Here is a 22,002-nt window from a genome sequence, read left to right on the forward strand (position 1 = left end):
AGCGCCGTTTGACTTTTTCAATGCAAAATTGGCTGGAATTCAGATCGGACGCCATGTCGCGTTTGGAGAGCCCCTGATGTACCTAAACAGTGGAAACCCCCCCAAGTGACCCCATTTTGGAAACTAGACCCCCCAAGGAACTTATCTAGATATGTGGTGAGAACTTTGAACCCACAAGGGCTTCACAGAAGTTTATAACGTACAGCGGTACAATTAAAAAATCATATTTTTTCCACAAAAATGATCTTTTCACCCCCAATTTTATTTTTCCAAGGGTAACAGGTCCCTTAAAAGTTATTGTGCAATTTGTCCTGAGTACGCTGATACCCCATATGTGGGTGTAAATGACTATTAGGGCGCATGGCAGAGCTCGGAAGGGAAGCAGCGCCATTTGCCGTTTTTGGCTGGAATTGAGATCGGACACCATGTTGCGATTGTTAAACCCCTGATGTACCAAAACAGTGGAAACCCCCCACAAATGACACCATTTTGGAAACTAGACCCCCCAAGAACTTATCTAGATGTGTGGTGAGCACTTTGAACCCCCCAGTGCTTCACAGAAGTTTATAACGCCCGGGCGTGAAAATAAAAAAATCGTATTTTTTCCACAAACATGATCTTTTAGTCACCAATTTTTTCATTTTCCCAAGGGTACAAGGAGAAATTGGACCCCAAAAGTTGTTGTCCAATTTGTCCTGAGGACGCTGATACCTCATATGTGGGAGAAAACTACTGTATGGGCACACATCGGGGCTCGGAAGGGAAGTAGTGACGTTTTGGAATGCAGACTTTGATGGATTGGTCTGCGGGTGTCATGTTGCTTTTGGAGAGCCTCTGATGTACCTAAACAGTGGAAACCCCACACAAGTGACCCCATTTTGGAAACTAGACCCCCCACAGAACTTATCTAGATGTGTGGTGAGCATTTTGAACCCCCAAGTGCTTCACAGACGTTTATAACACCTGGGCGTGAAAATAGAAAAATCATTTTTTTCCACAAAAATAATATTTTTGCCCCCAATTTTTTTATTTTCCTAAGGGTAACAGGAGAAATTGGACCCCAAAAGTTGTTTTGCAATTTGTCCTGAGTAGGCTGATACCCCATATGTGGGGGTAAAACACTGATTGGGCGCATGGCAGAGCTTGGAAGGGAAGGAGCACCATTTGACTTTTTCAACTCAGAATTGGCTGGAATTGAGATCAGACGTCATGTTGCATTTGGAGAGCACCTGATATGCCCAAACAGTGGAAACCCCTCAATTATAACTCCAACCCTAACCCCAACACACCCCTAACCCTAATCTGAGCCCTAACCCTAGCCCTAATGGGAAAATGGAAATAAATACTTTTTTTTTATTTTACTATTTTTCCCTAACTAAGGGGGTGATAACGGGGGGTTTGATTTACTATTTATGGCGGGTTTTATGTTTGGCGGCTGTTGCACGTTAAAAGACGCTTTTTATTGTAAAAATAGTTTTTGCTTCACCACATATTGAGAGCTATAATTTTTCCGTATTTTGACCTACCGAGTCATGTGGGGTCTTATTCTTTGCGGGACGAGTTGACGTTTTTATTGATACCATTTTCGGGTACGTTACATTTTTTGATCACTTTTTATTCCGATTTTTGGGACGCAGAATGAACAAAAACCAGCGTTTCATGAATTTCTTTTGGGGGGGTGCGTTTACACCGTTCCGCGTGCGGTAAAACTGATAAAGCGGTTTTATTCTTTGGGTCGGTACGGTTACAGCGATATCTCATTTAGGTCGTTTTTTTATGTTTTGTCGGTTTTTTGCAATGAAAACAATTTTATATAAAAAATAATTTTTTTTTTCCATCGCTTTATTCTGCGAGCTATAACTTTTTTATTTTTTTGCGGGACAAGATGACGTTTTCAGCGGTACCATGGATATTTATATGCGTCTTTTTGATCGCGCGTTATTACACTTTTTGTTCGGTGGTATGATAATAAATCATTATTTTTTGCTTAGTTTTTTATTTTTTAAGGGGTTCGCTAAAGGGGTTAACTAATGGGACAGTTTTATAGGGCGGGTCGCTACGGACGCGGCGATACCAAATGTGTACTTTTATTGTTTTGTTTTTTTTATTTTCAAAAAATGAATTTATTGGTGAATATTTTTTTTTACTAATTCATTTAGCGATTTTTTTAAAATTATTTTTACACTTTTTTTTTTTTTTTTGCTTTATTACATAGTCCCAGGTGGGACATCACTGTCCTGTGACAGATCGCTGATCTGTCACATCACAGATCACTGTGACAGATCAGCAATCTGTCACAGGCAGTTCTGCAGACTTCCTCATGCCTGCGCTTTGCAGGCAGTGAGGAAGTCAGCTCCCTACAGGCCCCCGAAGGCCCCCGTCGCCATCTTGGATCCGGGGGCCTTTAGGGAAGGAGTCCCCCGCAGCAGCGCTGCACATTGCGCTGCCGTGGGGGGCTCAGGGAAGCACGGAGGGAGTCCCCTCCCTGCCGATGCTTCCCTTTAACCCCCAGTACACCGCGATCGTGTTTGATCGTGGTGTACAAGGGGTTAACGTGTCGGCGGTCCGTGACCGCCCCTGACACATTGTGCCGGGTGTCAGCTGTGATAATCAGCTGACACCCGGCCGCGATCAGCGGCGCTCACCACGTGGGCGCCGCTGATCGCATTAGACGTACTATCCCGTCCTTGGGAATTAAGTCCCAGGGCACATGGACGGGATAGTACGTCTAATGGCAGAAAGGGGTTAATTAAAACCCAAAGAGTAGTTTTAGTGGTAGGAATCTGTGGTTGTGACCTTGGATTTCCCTTTGTGATGTGCAGCAGATCTGCACATCATTCAACAGGGCTAATCCTCACGTTTTTCAAGTGCAATCTGCAGTAAAATAAGCAGAGAGCTACATATTTCTAAGATGGAAGTTTTTTCCATGGCAGCATCAAAAATCTGCATCGAAAATGGTTTGTTCATATGCACAGTGTTTGCAGAAACCCCCTTTGCATGCAAGGAAGGCGGATGTAAGGCTAGGTGCACATAGCGTTATGGCAGTCCATTTAACGCATGCGTTAAACGGACTGCGCTAACGCTACTCTGGTTTTGATCGCATTTGTCCTATCGCATTAGCGCAGCTGCTCCTTCTGCGCTAGCTGTGACGGACCCTCGAACGCTGTAGACCACGTCCGAGGGTCCGTCACAGCATAACGGCACTTCGATAGCGCATGCCGATTTTGACATGCGTCAGTGATGCTCTAGGTTATGGCAGTCTATGGGTGCGTTAACGGATGCGTTACATTGCGTTAATGCCGCTTTATATCGCATCTGTTAAACGGACTGCCATAACGCTATGTGAACCTGAGCTTATATGAAATTCAAACTGATTCTGAACAATTAAAAATTTACATGAAAACATTATGTTCGATTACATTACATTTTTTAGCTATTATATACTTGTGCTAATTAAACAGGAATATTATTTTATTTGTATGCTCTTTAAGCAATGCAGACAACTTTTTTTCTTTTGGGACTGATAGAGCATTTGTTTGGATAACACCTTATTTGAGTAAGTTCGCTCATCACTAGTGGCCATCTATTCACTTCAATTGGAGATCCAAAAATACAGGGTGGGTCATTTATATGGATACGCCTGGGTGGGCCATGTATATGGATACACCTAAATAAAATGGGAATGGTTGGTGATATCAACTTCCTGCTTGTGGCACATTAGTATATGGGAGGGGGAAAACTTTTCGAGATGGGTGGTGACCATGGTGGCCATTTTGAAGTCGGACATTTTGGATGCAACTTTATAAATGGCCCACCCAGGTGTATCCATATAAATGGCCCACCCTGTACACAAACAAGTGGAGAGAGCCACACATGTCCGTCTACCTATACATTCCTAGTGGGGCCACACCGGCCCTGTCACTGAGATAGATACGGGTCACAGGTGGAGTATGCCATGATTTCATGAGATGGGAATGTCCCTTTAGGCTCTGTGTACCAAGAGTTCGAAAAATCGGTTTTGTCTTCTATTCTGGTCACCAAACATGTGACCATTATAGTCAATATTCCATAAAACACAGCAACGTAGATTACAACCTCTTATTTGCAGCCATAACATTTAGACTTGCCACCATGTAACCCCAGCTTTAAAGGGAATTTCTGTGAAAACATAGGAGGTTATATCCCTAATAGTTTCGCAATCACTAAGGGGCCATCAATCCTATCCTAATGCAATCTCAACGAGATTCAAATAATACCTATGCTACATTTATTGCTCATTGAAATACTGTTTTATTTTGGCTGTCTGACTCCCCAATTTTCCAATGTGGGTAAGGCTAGGTGCACACTGTGCCTGTGCATTTAGTCTAAAATATACATTGGGAGCATGCGGTACACATTTCTTTACAACACGTCTCCAAAGTGGCAGATATTTCAGCATCAATCCGGAGTGTCCACTGTCCACCGTCAAGATCAAATTCCTGAGCTTAAGCACCGGACAATGGCCACAAACATAGCATACACAATGTACCTAGCCTAAGTATATGCGTGTACAAAGTAATTGCAGCACCAGCCTTAGGGCCCCGTCACACACAGCGAGATCGCTAGCGAGATAGCTGATTTTGTGACGTATCAGCGATCTCTCCAGCGATATCGCTGTGTGTGACGGGGATCAGCGACCGGCCCCCCCACCGGGTATTGCTGATCGTGCACGATCGTCCTGGGCCATTTTTTGATTGTTGGTCTCCCGCTGGCCAGCACGCTGGACGCTGGTTTCCAACGTAAACATCGGGTAACTAAGAGCCGCGCGGCTCTTAGATACCCGATGTTTACGTTGGAAACCAGCATGCACGCTGGTATCTAGCATAAACAACGGGTATCCAAGAGCCGCGCGGCTCTTAGATACCTGCTGTTTACATTGGAAGCCAGCTTGCTCGCTGGTCCTGATCGCTGGAGGGGCTATGTGACAGCTCACCAGCTATCAGCCTAACGATTGTCATGATCTGTGTTTGTGTGATCAGGTAGTTCAGAGGTTAATCTGGACAGCCTCACTCTGAGACTCTGGGAGGCTTTTTATAGCCTCATTGTGGACTCATTCCTTGTCGCTTATACTCAGACCCTTGGCCAAGAGTGTGACACTAGTGTGCTTTGTGACTGTGATACTTTGTGCTTGCTTGGTTTTGATCCGGTTCTGTCCCTGTTACGAGTTCTGCCTGTTCCTTTTGTACTGCTCTGATATTCCCGTGTATGACTCTTTTGCTTTGGACCTGACTATTCTCTAACTGCCCCCTTGTTCTGCGTTGCTATCTCTGTGCATGATTCATTGCTTAAATTTTGATTATTCTCTGCTTGTCCCCCTGGTACCGCGCCGCCCTCTCTGTGAATGACCCTCCATTTGTCTGATCTGAGTTTCCCTAGCCTGTACTCCAGGATTCCTGTTATAGAACTCTATTGCCATCTCCAGCAGCAGGACGCTAAGCCAGGCCCCCTGTGGTCACATGATCGTAGGTCCTGGTGCTGCTAAATTACTTTCAGTGTCGCAGGTCCTGGTGTCAGAATTTTCCCTGCAGTATCGGACCCCGGGTCCCCCCGTAGTCTGGGTGAGTTATCCTGTTCAGCCGCAGCAGTCCGCCGGCGCTGACAGGATCCTGATAACGATGTCCCATCCATGTCGGATCGTGGTTGGGATTGCTGGGACATCATTATGTGTAACGGGGCCTTTAACCTGCATAGATAGTACACGGCTTTGCAGGAGTCTGAAAAAAATAAATTTTATACATTCTGCAATGAGATAAGGGTGTAGGTGGATCCATACACTGCTGCAATCTGCAGTTGTTGACCAAAACAATCCAGTTTATTAAACCATTAATAGAGCGCCAAGATATAAACCTGTTAGATTCTACCACTTGGCCAATGTATATGTTGCATCTTTATTCACACTTTATATTAATTCAAAAGTCTAAAGGTCTGTGGGACTCAACTGATTCCAAAGTATCAGCTTGTATCAATCTTCATCAGGACCGATTTAAAAGAATAAATAGCTGCTACACATTAAGCCTGGACTCACACTATCAATTTTAAAATCTTTCTGATTTTGTTCCTGCAAAGTTAAAAGGAGTGTAATGCAAGTGTCATGCGTTTTTCACGAGAGTACAATCCGATTTTTCACACCTAGCATCCGGTTTACATCAGAATGCAGTGCGATCGTGATCCGATTCCAATGCGATTTTAACATGAGCTTTTACAGAGAAATTCCCTGTAAATTACAAATCATTTTCAAAGGAAATATTCTTCAAAACACACACACACACACACACACACACACACACACACACACGCACGTGTATATACAGCTTTGGCAAAAATTAAGAGACCACTTCCAAATGTTCAGTTTGTCTGATTTTTCTCTTTATAGTTACCTTATATACTCGAGTATATGCCGACCCGAATATAAGCCAGGCACCTACCGTAAATACTAGTGTATAAGCTGACCCGTGCATAAGCCGACCCCCTAATTTTGCCGTAAAAACTGGGAAAACTTATTGACTCACGTATAAGCCTAGGGTGGAAAATGCAGCAGCTACTGGTAAATTTAAAAAATAAAAACAGATACCAATAAAAGTAAAATTAATTGAGACATCAGTAGGTTAAATGTTTTTGAATAGCCATATTGAATCAGGAGCCCCATATAATGCTCCATACAGTTCATGATGGGCCCCATAAGATGCTCCATACAAAATACGCCCCATATAATGCTGCACTAAGGTTAATAATGGCCCCATAAGATGCTCCACAGAATAATATGCCCTGGCCCCATAAAACGTTCCATAGATTATGCCCCCATAAGATGCTCCATAGAATATGCCCCCATAAGATGCTCCATAGAATATGCCCCCAAATGCTGCTCCCATAAGATGCTCCATTGAATATGCCCCCATAAGATGCTCCATTAAATATACCCCCATATGCTGCCCCCATAAGATGCTCCATTGAATATACCCCCATAAGATGCCCCATAGATTATGCCCCCATATATTGCTGCTGCCGCTACTGCAGGTTTAAAAAAAAAAAAAAAAAAACATACTCGCCTCTCGTCGCTGGGGGCCAGGTGCCAGAGTGCTGTGCAGGCGGACACCGGCGTGCTATGGGGGACAGGTGCCACCGCTGGCTCAGGACCCGGCACCTGAGATATTCACCTGTCCCGGTTCCAACGCTGCTCGCCGCTGTCTGCCTGCCGGGTCCCTCTCTGTGACGTCAGGCAGTAGAGGGCACGCACTGACTACGTCATCGCGCCCTCTGCTGGCTGAACGTCACTGACAGAGGGATCCGGCGGGCAGACAGCGGCGAGCAGCGTTGGAACCGGGACAGGTGAATATAGCATATACTTACCTCCCCCTGGCGCGTCTCTGCAGCCCCGTTCTCCCACGGTCTTCCATCCTTCCTTCAGCGGTCACGTGGTACCGCTCATTAAAGTCATAAATATGTGCATATTTATGACATTAATGAGCGGTACCATGTGACCGCTGTAGGAAGGAAAGGAGACCATGGGACAAGCAGAGGGGCTGCAGAGATGCGCCGGGGGGGGTCAGTATGATGTGACACCCCCGCTTCCCCTCCGTCACCTACCCCCTGGCTATATGACTCAGCTTATACGCGAATATATACAGTAATTTTGACACGGAAAACTGGGTAAGGTTATTGACTCGAGTATAATCCGGGTATGCATTGTCCCCGCATCCCAGTCCTGCTGTTTGCATGGCTCGGCACATTTCCCCCCGTCATACTCACCCACTCCTGGCGCGGTCACTGCAAGTCCTCCCTGCATCTCTCTGTTGTCCCGGCGAGGCAGCTTCTTCCCGTGTTCAGCGGTCATGTGGTACCGCTTATTAAAGTAATGAGTATGCGCTCCACGCCTATGGGAGTGGAGATGCGTGCATATTCATTACTTTAATGAGTGGTACCACGTGACCTCTGAACACAGGAAGAAGCTGCCTCGCCTGGACAACAGAGAGATGCAGGGAGGACTTGCAGCAATCGTGCAAGGACTGGGTGAGTATGATGTGACAGCCGCCGGCTCCTGCCGCTTCCCCGCCGACCTCCTGGGAAAATGACTCGTGTATGAGCAGAGGGGGGCGTTTTCAGCAGAAAAAAAATGCTGAAAATCTCGGCTTATACACGAGTATATACGGTATATTTTTGAGTAAAATGTAAATTGTTCTTTTAGTCTACAAACTTCTGACAACATGTCTCCGAAAATCCAAGCAATAAATTTTGTTGTTGCTTTTTTGAAAAGGAGAAATGGTAAAAATTACTGTAAAAAAGTGCTTTCAGACCTCAAATAATGCAAAGAAAACAAGTTCATAATCATGTAGAAGCAACAATACTAATGTTTTATCTAAGGAAGCGTTCAGAAATCAATATTTGGTGGAATAACCATGATTTTTAAAAGCAGCTTTTCATGTGTCTTGGCATGCTTTCCACCAGTCTTTCACACTGCTTCTGGTGCAAAAATGTAAGCAGTTCTTCTTTGTTTGATGGCTTGTGACTATCCATCATCCTCTTGATTACATTTCAGAGGTTTTCAATGGGGTTTAGGTCTGGAGAATGGGCTGCCCATGACAGGGATTTGATGTGGTGGTCTCTTGATTTTTGCCATAGTTGTATGATAGATAGATAGATAGATAGATAGATAGATAGATAGATAGATAGATAGATAGATAGATAGAAAGCCAGCAATTCATCTGCCACGTACAGTAAAATCACAGCTAGCAGCTGTGTACAGTAGAATACAGCAGGACCCGACAGGATAGAATAAATGGATTACATACAATATCAAAGAAGTATCATTTCTCCTTGCGGAGAATGACATGCTAAGTATGTCGAGGTGAGGAGACTTAAAGCCGCAATGCTCCTCTGGGAAATATGCTAATTATGCAAATTGTCTCTTCAGAGAGGAAGAAGACTAGAAACTCTAGTGCCACCTATTGGAGGTAGCAATCCTAAAAGTCATTGTTGACCCTTTAACGAGCCTAGTTACATGACTTAGGATAAAAGCCAAGCCAGAATCTCCATTTGCAGACACTGTGTTTTGGGGTACTGCCCCTCATCAGTGCACTGCCCCTCATCAGTGCAAAGTGGGAGATCTGGTTTGGCTGCGAGAGAGGCGTCTGACCGATATCCAAGAAGTATCATTTCTCCTTGCAGAGAATGACATGCTAAGCATGTCGAGGTGAGGAGACTTAAAGCAGCAATGCTCCTCTGGGAAATATGCTAATTATGCAAATTGTCTCTTCAGAGAGGAAGAGGACTAGAACTCTAGTGCCACCTATTGGAGGTAGCAATCCTAAAAGTCAATGTTGACCCTTTAAACGAGCCTAGTTACATGACTTAGGATAAAAGCCAATCCAGAATCTCCATTTGCAGACACGATGTTTCGGGGTACTGCCCCTCATCAGTGCAAAGTGGGAGTGCACTGATGAGGGGCAGTACCCCGAAACACAGTGTCTGCACATGGAGATTCTGGCTTGGCTTTTATCCTAAGTCATGTAACTAGGCTCGTTAAAGGGTCAACATTGACTTTTAGGATTGCTACCTCCAATAGGTGGCACTAGAGTTCTAGTCCTCTTCCTCTCTGAAGAGACAATTTGCATAATTAGCAAATTTCCCAGAGGAGCATTGCGGCTTTAAGTCTCCTCACCTCGACATGCTTGGCATGTCATTCTCCGCAAGGAGAAATTATACTTCTTGGCGCCTCTCTCACAGCCAAACCAGATCTCCCACTTTGCACTGATGAGGGGCAGTACCCCGAAACACAGTGTCTGCAAATGGAGATTCTGGCTTGGCTTTTATCCTAAGTCATGTAACTAGGCTCGTCAAAGGGTCAACATTGACTTTTAGGATTGCTACCTCCAATAGGTGGCACTAGAGTTCTAGTCCTCTTCCTCTCTGAAGAGACAATTTGCATAATTAGCATACAATAAATACACATAGGATAGATATATACAGTTGTGCTCAAAAGTTGACATACCCTGGCAGAAATTTTGCTTTGTTGGCCTTTTTTCAGAGAATATGAATGACAACACCAAAACTTTTTCTACACTCATGGCAAGTGGTTGAGTAAAGCTATTTATTGTCAAACTTCTGTGTTTTCTCTTTTTAAATCATAATGACAACCAAAAACAACCAAATGACCCTGATCAAAAGTTCACATACCCTGATGATTTTGGCCTGATAACATGCACAGAAGTTGACATAAATGGGTTTGAATGGCTACAAAAAAGGTAACATCCTCACCTGTGACCTGTTTGCTTGCAATCAGTGTTTGTGAATAAAAGCTGAGTGAGTTTCTGGGATCCAGACAGACTCTTGCATCTTTCATCCAGCCACTGACGTTTCTGGATTTTGAGTTATGGGGAAAGCAAAAGAATTGTCAAGGGATCTGCGGGAAAAGGTAGTTAAACTGTATAAAACAGGAAAGGGATACAAAAAGATATCCAAGGAATTGATAATGCCAGTCAGCAGCGTTCAAACTGTGATTAACAAATGGAAAATCAGAGGCACTGTAAAAATAAAACGACGATCAGGTAGACCAATAGAAATGTCGTCCACAACTTCCAGGAAAATTGGTCAGGATGCAAAGAAAATCCCACAAATAACATCAGCTGAAATACTGGACTCTCTGAAAACTAGCGGTGAGGCTGTTTGAAGATGCACAATAAGGAGGCACTTGAAGAAAAATGGGCTGCATGGTCGAGCTGCCAGAAGAAAGCCATTACTGCGGAAATGCAAAGTATCACGCTTGCAATATGCAAAACAGCAGAGAGATAAGCCTCAAAACTTCTGGAACAAGGTCATTTGGTGTGACAAGTACAAAACTGAACACAATCACATGTAAAGCACGGAGGTGGATCGCTGATGTTTTGTGGACATGTGGACTACAAAGGCACAGGAAACTTTGTCAAAGTTAAAGGAAAGCAACTACTGGAGGCAAATATGCACTCATCAACCTGGAAGCTGAGCATGCGATGTACTTGGACGTTCCAACATGGCAACAATCCAAAACACAAAGCCAAGTCAACCTGTCATTGGCTACAGCAGAACAAAGTGAAGGTTCAGGAGTGCCCATCCCAGTCTCCTGACCTCAATATCATTGAGCCACTCTGGGGAGATCCCAAGTGTGCAGTTCATGCTGGACAGCCCAGGAATTTCAGGAACTGGAGGCTTTTTGCCAAGAAGAGTGGGCAGCTTTATCATCCGAGAAAATAAAGAACCTCATCCACAACTACCACAAAAGGCTTCAAGCTGTCATTGATGTTAGAGGAGGCAATACGTGATATTAAGAAATTGGGTATATGAACTTTTGATCAGGGTCATTTGGGTTGTCATTATGATTTAAAAAGAGAAAACACAGTAGTTTGACAATAAATGGCTTCACCCAACCACCAATCATGAGTGGAGAAAAAGTTTTGATGTTATCATTCATATTCTCTGAAAAAAAGGCTATGAAAGAAAAAAATTCTGCCGGGGTATGTAAACTTTTGAGTACAACTGTAGATGTCAGTGACATGTACAATTAGTATAGTGTGTGCAGTTTACTGCACAAGTGTTTAATTATTAAAAGATTTTTTTCTGAAAAAAATGGTGTGGGCTCCAGCATAATTTTTCTTAACCAGCAGAGTGAAAGCTGAAAGCTGTGGGACGATGATTATAGCCTGGGAAGGGGGAAATACCCGTGGAGCTCCCCAGGCTATTACTATCAGCTCAAAGGTGTATACTTAGCATTTACTGGCTATCAAAATGCTGGACCTGGACCCCCCAAAAAATGACGTTGGGTGCCCCTATAATTAATAACTAGCAAAGGCTAGGGAGACATCTGACATTAATAGCATAGGAAGGGGCCATGGATACTGGAACCCCAGGCTAAAAACACCACCTCTCATCTGCCCCAGAAAAGGCGCATCTTTAAGATGTGCTAATTTTGGCAGCTAGATATATAAAATTATGGTCCACTAACAATGTAAACAATACTAAACGAAAATGGATAATACCCCATCGGGTGTACACACCATTTTCTGTAATGGTCTTCTCCTCTTCGTGTGCCAATTTTGGCACTTAGCCTCACTCTTCCCACTTGCCCTGTAGCGGTGGCAAGTGGGGTGATAGTTGGGGGGGTTGATGTCACCTTTGTAGTGTCAGGTGATATCAAGGCCAGAGGTTAGTAATGTAGAGGCATCAATAAGACGCCCCCATTACTAACCCCATAGTCATATTGTGTAAAAACAGACACCCAGAATAAAGTCCTTTAATTGAAAGAATGACACAGACTCCTTTAATAAATCTTAATTAAACCATGCTTACGACAGCGCCCTATACACAAACGCCATTGTCTCCTGCAAAAGAGTAAAAATAAAAAAACATATTTCTCACCTTTCCGCAAAGAAAATGATAATCCATTTGTCACATGACCCTGTCTAGCTCTGCTAGATATAGATGGCAGGCTGCATGATATGACCACACAGCAGAGACACTGAGCACCGTTTCTGATCAGTGGAAATTTTCCCATGGCGCTCGCACTGATGTCAGATAGGTGAAGTGAGCTCATTGGCTTTGAATTCGCATGACCTTTATGACGGCATCGCAAGCATAAAAACTTTTTCGCACTTGCAGTGCCGTCAGACAGGCATTAGCAGTTCACAGGGAGACACTGAGCACACGCTGCTCAGTGTCTCTGCTGGATGACAGGCAGTATGGTCGCATCATGTAACCATGCAGCCTGCCATCTAAGTGTAGCAGAGCTAGACCCGTCGTGAGACAAATGGATTATCATCTTCTCTGCGGAAAGGTGAGAAGTATGGTTGTTTTTTTATTTTAATTCTCTTGCAAGAGGCAATGACGTCTGGGAATGGGCGATGTTGAAAGTATGGATTAATTAAGATTTATTATAGGAGTCTGTCATTCTTTCAATTAAATGATTTTATTCTGGGTGTCTGTGTTTTTATACAATATGACTATGGGTTAGTAATGGAGGCGTGTTATAGACGCCTCTCCATTACTAACCTAGGGGCTTGATGTCACCTGACAATACAAAGATAACTATCACCCCACTTGCCACCGCTACAGGGCAAGCGGGAAGAGCTAGGCCAAGGCTGGGGTCACACTGCCGAAGAACACGGACGAGTGCTATGCGAGAAAACATTGCATAGCACTCGGACCAGTATTGATCTATGGGGCAGTTCACATCACCGCATCTTATAGATTCGCCTTTTTTTGGGGTGGCTGAGAGATGATGTTTTTAGCCTGGCAGGGTGCAGTATCTATCCATGGCCTATTCTTAGGCTATTAATATCAGCACACAGCTGTTTAATAATCAGCAAAGGCTATGCAATTATAGGGGGGCCCTATGTCATTTTTTGGTGGGGGTCCCCCCCATTTTAATAGCCAATAAAGGCTAAGTATACAGCTGTGAGCTGATATTAATAGCCTGAGAAGCTGTCAGCTTTCCCTCTGCTTGTTAAATTACATGGGAGCCCACACCATTTTTTCAGAAAAATAATCTTTTATTAATTAAATACATGTACAGTAAGCTGCGCACACACTGTATTAATTGTATATGTCACTGACAGCCATATCTATCTTATGTGTATTTACTGTATGTAATCCATCTATTCTATGCTGTTGGGTCTTGCTGTGATTTTACAGTATGTGGCTGCTGAATTGCCGGCTTTTCTTCTACGATATATATAATATATGCAGGCTCAGACTGGCATATAGGGTAACAGGGGAATCCCCCGGTTGGCCCCTGTGCAGATCAGGGCCGCCAACTCCTCTATATGGGTAGCACTTGGCATAAATCAATTGATTCACTCTGTACAGAAAAAGCAGCATCTTATTCATTAACCAAAGTGCCCAGTTTAATATTATATAGAGATAAAGGTAAATTTGTGAATGAGGGTAGCGTAATATTTGTATGCAGATGAAAAGCGGGCCCCCAAAGACAATGTTACTGGTGGGCTCTTAGCACCCCAGTCCAACACTGAATATATGTGTAATCTATATATCCATCTATTCTATGTGTATATACTGTATCTATTGTATTGTAACCTGTGATTTTACTGTAGACCGAAGAAGAATTGCCAGCTTTTCAAATGAGATCGGTGTGTAAAAATCAGACAGAACTCGCATGGTCCGAGTGCTGTGCAATTTTTTTTCTCGCACCCACTGACTTCTATTGTGGGATGCAATCCGATTTCCGATAACAATCGCAGCATGCTGTGATTTTTTCCAGTCCGACCGTGATCCGATCAGAGCAGAAAAAAAACAAAAAAACGCAGATGAATTATGTAATCACCGACCTTGGAGGATGTTCATTCAGTTGTTTAATTTTGTAGAAAAAAAGCAGATCACAGACATGGCACAAAACTAAAGTCATTTCAAATGGCAACTTTCTTGCTTTAAGAAAAACTAAAAGAAATCAAGAACAAAAAATGTGGTAGTCAGTAATTTTTAAACCAAGTATAGGGGAAAAATGATGGAGTCACTCAATTGTGCAGAAAAAATTATGGAATCATGAAAAATAAACCAACAAAAAAACACTCCAACACATCACTAGTATTTTGTTGCACCACCTCTGGCTTTTATAGCAGCTTGCAGTCTCTGAGGCATGGACTTAATGAGGGTCAAACAGTACTCTTCATTAGAGTTGAGCGACTTTGGTCGGATCGGGTTTCATGAAACAAAATTTGTTTCAGATGAAACTGGCCCGACTAGGGCAAAAAAAGTCGGCGTTTCGTCCAAAACCCGACCCCAATGCAAGTCAATGGGAAATAAAAGTCGGCATTGAGCGGATGACATTCATCCACTCAATGCCGACTTTTATTCCCCTTTGACTTGCATTGGGGTCGGGTTTCGGACGAAACTCCGACTTTTTTTGCCCTAGTCGGACCAGTTTCATCTGAAACAAATTTTGTTTCATGAAACCCGATCCGATCAAAGTCGCTCAACTCTACTCTTCATCAATCTGGCTCCAACTTTCTCTGATTGCTGTTGCCAGATCAGCTTTGCAGGTTGGAGCCTTGTCATGGACCGCTTTCTTCAACTTCCACCAAAGATTTTCAACTGGTTGTCCACTTTCAGGAACATTTGCCACAAACTTTGTAAAATTCACAAAACAGAGGGCAAGAACCTGCAGTTTGCTATCCTAGGTATTTTATACAGCTTGAAGACAACTTTCCTGGTAGTGGACAGATTCTAAATGGTCTCCGCACCATCAGACAACTTGATCTCATTGACAGATAATGTGATAATATGCAAATCACTATATTTATGTTGTCTTGTCCCTAAAAAAAAAAAAAACAAGCACTCTAAGGGTGTGTGCAGACGTTGCGGATTTGCCTGCGGATTTTCTGTACAATATCTGCATATCTTGGCAGAAAACAAGTGCGTTTTTTACGCGTTTTTGCCACGTATTTGATGCGGTTTTGCCTGCGGATTTGTAAGCTAAATAAAGATATGTTATTTAACAAAAAAAAAAGATTTGTGATGTCATTTCTGTCTAACCTCCTCTTTTACATTTGTCCAACCCACACTCCATTACACACACAGATAGACATGGAATAGATATATCTATATTTATCTATAGATATATCTATACATATATCCATGTTTTTATTAACCCCTTAATGACAGCCGATGAGAAATGGACCAGGACGATCTCGCGCTATCAGCGATATCCAGCGGGGGGACCGGTCGCAGGTACGTGTCACATGTAGCAAGATCGCTAGCGATCTCGCTGTTGCGTCACAAAATTGGTTACGCTTTAGCGATATCACTATGTGTAAAAGGCCCTTAAGGATACCAGGGAAAAAATTGTAGACCTGCACAAGGCTGGGATGGACTACAGGACAATAGGCAAACAGCTTGGTGAGAAGGCAACAATTGTTGGCACAATTATTAGAAAATGGAGGAAACACAAGATTTTTATTTACTTTACTCATTTATATAGCGCCACTAATTCCACAGCGCTTTACAGACATTATTGGCCCTGTCCCTGATGGGACTCACATTCTAAATTCCCTATCAGTATGTCTTTGGAATGTGGGAGGAAACCCACGCAAACACGGGGAGAATATACAAACTCCTTGCAGATGTTGTCTTTGGTGTGATTTGAACCCAGGACCCCAGCGCTGCCAAGATGACTGTCAATCTTCCTAGTTCTGGGGCTCCATACAAGATCTCGCCTCTTGGGCTAAGAATATTTCTGAGAAAAGTCAGGAATCAGCCCAGAAATATAAGGGAGGACCTAGTTAATGACCTGAAGAGAGCTGGGACCACAGTCTCAAACATTACCGTTTCAAACACACTACGCCGTCATGGATTAAAATCCTGCAGCACATGTCCAGGCCTATTTGAAGTTCATCAATGACCATCTGGATGTTCCCGAGAAGGCATGGGAGAAGGTAATGTGGTCAGATGAGACCAAAATAGAATTTTTTGGCATCAACGCCACTCGCCTTGTTTGGAGGAAGAAGGATGAGAACAACTACAAGAACACTGTCCCAACCATGAAGCATTGTGGGGGAAACATCATACTTTGGGGGTTCTTTTCTGCAAAGGGAACAGGACGACTGCACCATATTGAAGGGAGGATGGATGGGGTCAGGTATGGCAAGATTTTGGCCAACAACTTATTTCCCTCAGTAAGAGCATTGAAGATGGGTTGAGGCTGGCAGGGCTGTGGAGTCGGAGTCGGTGCTCAATTTGGTGGAGTCGGAATAAAATGGACTGACTCCGACTCCTAAAATATATAATAAATTGGGTATGGTAGTTCAATGCAGAATGTGCTGAATATTTTTTCATAGGAATTTGGGAAAGTTATGAAATGTCCTATAAATGGCTGTTCTATTCCTGATCTAAGGCTACATTCACACACAGCGTTTTTGCTGCATTTTTTGAGGATACGTTTTTCAGCTGCAAAAGCAGATCAGCTTTTTAAAAAACCGCATCACCTGAAAGGTTTTTGAGCTCATAGATAATGTTTTCAATAGCAAAAGCAGATTAGAAAAACACCACACAAACTGACATGCTCATTCAGCCTAAAAACGGATCCTCACAAAACGATGTGTCTGAATGTCATATCTTGAAACCCATTGACTTTGCTAGGATGCCTAGTGTCACTGCATTTTACTGCAGAAAACGGATCCGCAAAAACGCTGTGTGTGAATCATGGCCTTAGTCAGCGAGGGGCGGGGGGGCAGCTGCCCCCCCTAGAAGCAGGGGAACACACCTATCAAAACTCACTTGTATGTTGCAGTGTTCCCGTCCTGCAACGGCTCCAGACAGCAGGGGGCAATCTCCCCTCCTCTGTCCTGTCTTCTGCCGTCTTCACCAGAGAGAGGAGGGGGAGGGGTGCCTGCCCTGCACAGGATCCGATTCCTGGGCCCCGAGCTGGACAAAGTGAGAAAGTTGTGTACACGCTTCAGCTAGCAATAAGAGATAGTCCGCAAGAGGGACATGCTGGAAATCTGATTGGAAAAGTGAGGAAATTGGTTATTGTTGCCAGAACCCCTAAAATTGATTCCATCTTGAAGAGATATGCTGGGAAAGGGGCAATTGTCGATCAAGCCACTCGGTGGGGCATCACTTATTTAATGATTGAGCGATTGCTTGAACTAAAACCGTTTCTTATAGATATGGCAAACCCTCAGGTAACCCTAAATGAAGGTCAATGGACACAGGTGGTCGAATTGAAGGAATTGCTTAATCGCCCATTTACTGTGACTAAAAAATTACAAACTGAGGATTTAACTCCTGGCATTTTCATAAGGGAGTGGAAGAACTTGCTATTTTGCCTGTCCCAAAGAGAAGGTTTAATCGCAGATGGCATTTCTGCTTCAATGAAACGGAGAGAGACACAGCTATTGGAAAATAAAATTTTTCTGGCAGCTGTTTATGTGGACCCAAGTCATCGTATATATGTCTGGATGATCAACATCTTACTAAAGGAAAAGAAGCTCTGACTGAGGTAGCAGTTTGGATGAGTGGCCTACAGGAGGACTGCCAGGCGCAAGAGGACTTGGGTCCTGACAGTGCTACTGCTGCCATATCTTCATCCTCATCAGATGAGGAGTTTGATTTTGACAAGTATTTGGATGACATGGAGCAGGCAAAGCGTTTCCGCAAGGAAAAAGATTTCACTCCGTCTCCTATAGCAAGCAGATTGACCATATTTCAGCAAAATGTTTCACTTGCTCTCAAAAAAATAGAAAAATTCAACCGTTCATCAAAACTGACTGTGCATGAGGCAATTCCTTTATACTCGGAAATTGTTGGAGATGTTGCCCATGTGGTTACAGCTTTGCCTCCAACCCAAGTTAGTGTAGGGAGGATGTTCTCTGGCCTTAAAATTATTAGGTCAGATTTGAGGTCATCTATGAAGGAGGATCCGATGGAGGCAATTCTATTTCTTAGAACAAATTCATAGACTGCACAAATGTTATTTAGTAGGTTTTTGCCACTTATATAGTTTATTACATAGTGATATATATATATATTACATATATACACACACATAGATACATATATGTAATCAATATTGCATAGTGTATTACATATTTACAATTTATGACAGTTTTTTGTGTTGTAAAGCTGTATTCCAATAAATATATATTATGTTCTATCTAAATATCTTGATTATTGTATCATAAAAATGATTAAATGTCTGATGTTCACATTGTACTACAATAAATTTTTCACTTAAATATAAGCAATAGTACATGTGGGAGTCAGAGTCGGAGTGTCGGTGTAAGGGAAATTGAGGAGTCGGAGGTTTGGCATACCGAGCCCTGGTGGCTGGGTCTTCCAGCATGACAATGATCTGAAACACACAACCAAGGAGTGGCTTTGTAAGAAGCATTTCAAGGTCCTGGAGTGGCCTACCCAGTCTCCACACCAGTACCCAATAGAAAATCTTTGGAGGGAGCTGAAACTCAATGTTGCCCAGCAACAGCCCCTAAACCTGAAAGATCTGAAGATCTGTGTGGAGGAGTGGGCCAAAATCCCTGCTGTAGTGTGCGCCAACTTGGTCAAGAAATATTTGCAAACATTGGACCTCTGTAAATGCAAACAAAGGTTTCCATACCAAATATTAAATTGTTTTTCAGTTGTATCAAATACTTATTTTCTACAATAAAATGCTAATTTATTAAAAATCATACAAAGCGATTTCATTACATTATTTCATTACACAAACAAATCTCCAAAAGGTCTCCACCAAGAAATGGTTTACTAATGTCAAGGCAAATACAAGACACATCCTTCGAGTAAGATCATGACACTCACAGGAATGTCAATTTTTAACAGATTCCTATTTTTTTTCCAACTGGTTAAGTGGAAAGTTTACAGCCTACATCAGAATCAGATACTTACAGCAATCCCTGCCATAGAGCAAATCAGTTGCATTGTGGGTGGGGGTGAGGTGGGACACATTTACTATTTCCATTGTTTATTGACACATCCCACAGTTTTCTATTTTGTCTCTTGTGCTTTATTATTTCTTACGTTTTTAGACAGGATGTATGAATTGTGACGTTTAATAAAAGTTACCAAAAAACATCAGCAAAAAGTGTAGGAGGGGGATTGGTGCATAATAAGCAAAGTAACAGTTCTAAACAAGTGTTTTGTGACAAATTTAACAAACATCCTATGATATATTTTGTAAATATGGTTCAAAACCTGATGATTTTATACTTAACTGACTCAAAAAATTACTGTAAAATACATCACTTGTTTTCAGAAGTTAGATTAATACATGAGTGGCAAAAGCTCTGCTGAGCCAAAACTTTCCCACCTGTTCACACTGGCCAATAAAACCGTCACACTGATTTGAAACGCAATGCCGAATGCCGGTTATTTTTCTGGATTTTTATAGTTTACAGGTTTTGGGTTTGTGGACTGGTACCATAGTTACACATTTACTAGCTTGTGTCGAGAAGAAAAATGGAAGGAAGAAATAGAAAAAAAAATAAGGAAAGAAAGAATGGAAAGAGGGAAAGAAAAGTGCTAAAAGGGTAAAATGAAATGCAGGTAGATGACATGTGAGTAAAAATAAAATAGACAGATACTAGAAGAGATACACAAAAGGAAGGAAGACAAAAAGAAAGAAACAGTAATATATTTGCAAAGCATGAAAGAAGAAAGAGAGATACAGACAGATAGATAGATAGATAGATAGATAGATAGATAGATAGGCAATATAAGGCAGCAGCACTCATTAGTTTGTGCAGAAAAAAATCCAACTTTTTATCATCCCATGTGGCAACGTTTCGGTCCTCTGACAGAACCTTTCTCCAGCCATAGATAGATGAGCCTTTCCAGTTATTAACATACTGCATTATTACATGACAGCCTGTATAATAACACACCATCAATAGCACATGTCCTAATGCCAGAGACCTCCGCATGAACATCACTGTCACCACAGGAGTGAGAGCCCGGAGCGCTGCCCTCCTCTGCACTGAGGTAGAGCATCGGGTGCACACTGTACTGAGGGCAGGCTGCAGGAAGGACTGGTCACAGTGTGTAATATGTCCGGGCCCTAGTGCAGCGCTCCGGGCCGCACGTTATAGGCTCGGGGTGCGGGCGGGTATGACAGGACAGCACTTACCTGCACACGGCGCAGCTCCGAGGACCCTACTGAAAGGAGCGCTACTGACAGCAGCAGTACTACTCGGCACGACCGTGTCCATAGCAACACGAGCTCCGCCCCCCCCTGTAGACGCTGCCAATCAGCGTCTCTCCCGCCACAAGGGACACATTCATCAGTGTGCTCAGCAGCTCTTATCGCAGACCAAAACCTGATGTGGTGGCCCTTGTGTACTGCAGGGCAATGGCTGCTAATACACCTGTAGCCTGAGGTGATGACCCCTGTGTACGGGCAATGGCTGGTAACACACCTGCACTCTGAGGTGATGGCCCCTGTGTACTGCGGGGGCAATGGCTGCTAACACACCTGCACTCTGAGGTGATGGCCCCTGTGTACTGTGGGGGCAATGGCTGCTAACACACCTGCACTCTGAGGTGATGGCCCCTGTGTACTGTGGGGCAGTGGTTGCTAACACCTATAATCTGTGGTGATGGCCCCTGTGTACTGTGGGACAATGGCTGGTAACACATCTGTAAGCTGAGGTGATGGCCCCTGTGTGTTGCAGGGGGCAATGGCTGCTAATACAACTGTAATCTGAGGTGATGACCCCTGTGTACTGCAGAGCAATCGCTGCTAATACAACTGTAACCTGAGATGATGACCCCTGTGTACTGTGGGGCTATGATTGCTAACACCTATAATCTGTGGTGATGGCCCCTGTGTACTGTGGGGCAAAGGCTGGTTATATGGTTAATAACGGCGATCGCAAAACCAGGGTTGGTGAAAACCGACCTGAATAATGTGCTCTGAAAATCTGACTCTGGGGGGAGCTATGCACTTAAACCTCAGCGCCGTTAAAAAGCGGCGCTGTGGTTTAAGTACGCTTAACTGCCGCCGTGAAAAGGCATATGGCGGTCGTTAGGGGGTTAAATTCAGATGGAAAGATGAGAATATTAAATATCTGCACTGCAGCAAAGGTGTAGTGAAGATGCAGTTATTACAACGGCTGAGAATTAACATCCACCTCTCCACACAGGTACAATCCCTGTTTGCTGTCATCTAGTGCAACATTTCTTTTAATGGTACAATCTCTGCTACTGCTACAATCCCTGCTTGCTGTCATCTAATGCAACATTTCCTTTAATGGTACAATCTCTGCTTCTGCTACAATCCCTGCTTGCTGTCATCTAGTGCAACATTTCCTTTAATGGTATATAACAGTGCCTACTGAATTGTTATGAATGAGTCACCAAGGAGGAAAAAGCAAGCTAAGCCCAGAAAACCGGAGAGGTTGGTAACTAGCGGATTGCAGACCCCTGATCCTATCCACATCAACTAGCAGTAGCCATGGCGCGTGCCTACGGTGG

The 22,002-nt window shown here is 43.4% G+C and overlaps 1 protein-coding gene across 1 annotated transcript in view; it reads right to left on the minus strand.

Moving 5' to 3' along the window:
- Positions 1-20,751, minus strand: part of CDKL1 (cyclin dependent kinase like 1) — an 86,890-nt gene extending 66,139 nt beyond the window's left edge. The window contains exon 1 of the mRNA XM_073577723.1: positions 20,657-20,751. The gene's annotated coding sequence lies outside the window, so the exon portion shown is untranslated. The remainder of the gene's footprint in view (positions 1-20,656) is intronic.
- Between the last annotated feature and the right edge of the window lie 1,251 nt (positions 20,752-22,002).

This window comes from Dendrobates tinctorius, unplaced genomic scaffold, assembly GCF_039654945.1.
Source record: "Dendrobates tinctorius isolate UK_male_01 unplaced genomic scaffold, ASM3965494v1 ptg000057l, whole genome shotgun sequence".
Lineage (NCBI taxonomy): Eukaryota > Metazoa > Chordata > Amphibia > Anura > Dendrobatidae > Dendrobates > Dendrobates tinctorius.